Raw genomic sequence first — 1,791 nt, 5'->3', positions numbered from 1 at the left:
CAGCTGATGGCCCCTTTGGGGTTCTAGAGATGCGGTTCCCAGCTTGGGTACTGCATGCCCACAAGGAGGCCCCTCACCTCATCCAAAGGTGGCCAAAATCCAACAGAAATCAGGCATCTGTCCAAGAAGAGGTAGCACAGCCCACCCCAAACCTCGGGTTTATTTATCTTTGGCTGGCATCCCATAGGCACCAGGATGAGACCTTGAGGTGGGCCCAAAAGCTGGTTAATGGCCCACTAACTCTGCCTTCCTGGCAGGACTGTCCCTGACAGAGTTTTGTCCAAAGAGGAATTTGGTGGCTGAGATGTCTCTGTGTCACTGTATAAGAGGTGTGGGTAGGCGGTAAATAAATAGAATAAAACCGACAGGACCGTCCTGCCGTAGATGAGCCTCCTTCCCATTTTTTAAAAAACCTGATGTCACTGGAAGCTTTCTGGATAAGGCACCCTCTTCTTCCCTCCACATACGTACACAGGAAAGGAGGCTGAGGGTGAAACTCCTCCCTGGGGACCCCAAGGCCCATCCCGTGGAACTCCAGGCTGAAGGAGCACCATGAACCCAAGCGAATCCCGTAGGGACCTGGAGAGCTGAGGCCCACCTGGCAGAATCCCAAATGTTATCTTTGCTGGGCCCGGATCCTTGGGGGAAACGTAGGCCAAACTCAGCCCGAGCAGCTCTCCTTAGGGACCCCAAGGAACTTTGTCCTCCTTTCCTGATGAGGTCCCAGGACCTTAACTTAAAGCTAAATAAACCCCATCATGAAACTGGATTAGATGGAGTTTGGCAGGCGGCATCGTACTTGGGGTCCTTGGAGCCCAGGGCCCCCAGGGTGGTGCGCTGAGGTCAGACTTTTCCCTGAGACAAGATTTGGTATTTAGAGGACAGGGGGTCATGGACCAAGGCCTTGTCCTCATTCTGGAAGCTTCTGAAAGGAAGGGACGCAGCCTGGCAGAGTGGATGGAGCCTTGGCCTGGCTTGGACGCTGGAAGCCACTGAACCTTGTAGACCTGTAGGTAAGTCATCTCCCTGGTCCTACCAGCTGTGAAACCAGGAGTCTGGGTAATCAGAAGGTTGTTGGGGCGATTTTTAAAAGTAGTCATCTAGTCGTGTTCCTGCTTTTTCTTCTTCCCCACCGCCCCCAACCTCCATTCAGGCGGAGCTTGAAGGTACCTGTTACCCCAGAGAAGGAGCCGCAGCAAAGAGCAGAGAAGGAAGCCTGCTGGGCTTTTCTTTTCAAAAAAGCCTGCGTGCTTCCCTTGGAAAGGATTCAAGAGAGCTGTGATCAGCTGTGTTCTAGAGGGTGTAATCCTACATCTTGCACGTCTAGCAGTTCCTGGGATTAAATTCTGTAAAACATGAGTTGAAATCCTAGCTGCGGCAGCTCCCAGCTGTGTGACCTTGGGCAAGTCACTTAACGTCTCTGGGCCTCTGGGTCCTGAATGATAAAATACAGATGTGTGTTCTTCCAAGTGGGGTGGATGGGGGGGGTCAGATGAGTGAAGCTGTGATGCACCTGGCCCAGAGGACACTGGCAGGACACTTGCTGTCACTATTATTGGCATTATTAGACCACTTGGAGTCAGTGGTTTGAAATTTTTTTTTTTTTTTTTGTAATGGCAGAAACTTTCTGTCAAACAAAATTAGATGCAGATCCCCAGCACATAAAAGTGGACTAACGCAGAGCTACTCAGATTGAAGTGGGGACAGGGAGAGGCCATGTCTGACCTGTTAGAATGAGTGCCCTCTATGTCCCCATAAGAACCTCTGAGGGAGCTTCAAGGAAAACTGTTT

At 51.1% G+C, this 1,791-nt stretch overlaps 1 long non-coding RNA gene across 1 annotated transcript; it reads left to right on the top strand.

Annotated features, from left to right (window-relative positions):
- Positions 1 to 789: 789 nt before the first annotated feature.
- LOC146401904 (uncharacterized) lies at positions 790 to 1,359 on the top strand. Its single transcript, XR_014811500.1, has 2 exons — positions 790 to 1,013; positions 1,154 to 1,359. It is a non-coding gene; the product is annotated as an uncharacterized LOC146401904 (long non-coding RNA).
- Positions 1,360 to 1,791: the final 432 nt, after the last annotated feature.

This window comes from Sus scrofa, chromosome 7 (genome assembly GCF_054392235.1).
Source record: "Sus scrofa isolate SSC_HxYL_T2T_F1_AM1 chromosome 7, Sscrofa_HxYL_maternal_Yorkshire_Landrace_v2.0, whole genome shotgun sequence".
Taxonomy (NCBI): domain Eukaryota; kingdom Metazoa; phylum Chordata; class Mammalia; order Artiodactyla; family Suidae; genus Sus; species Sus scrofa.
Note: the sequence above shows the minus strand (reverse complement) of the source record. Positions and strands in the feature narration are given on the sequence as shown.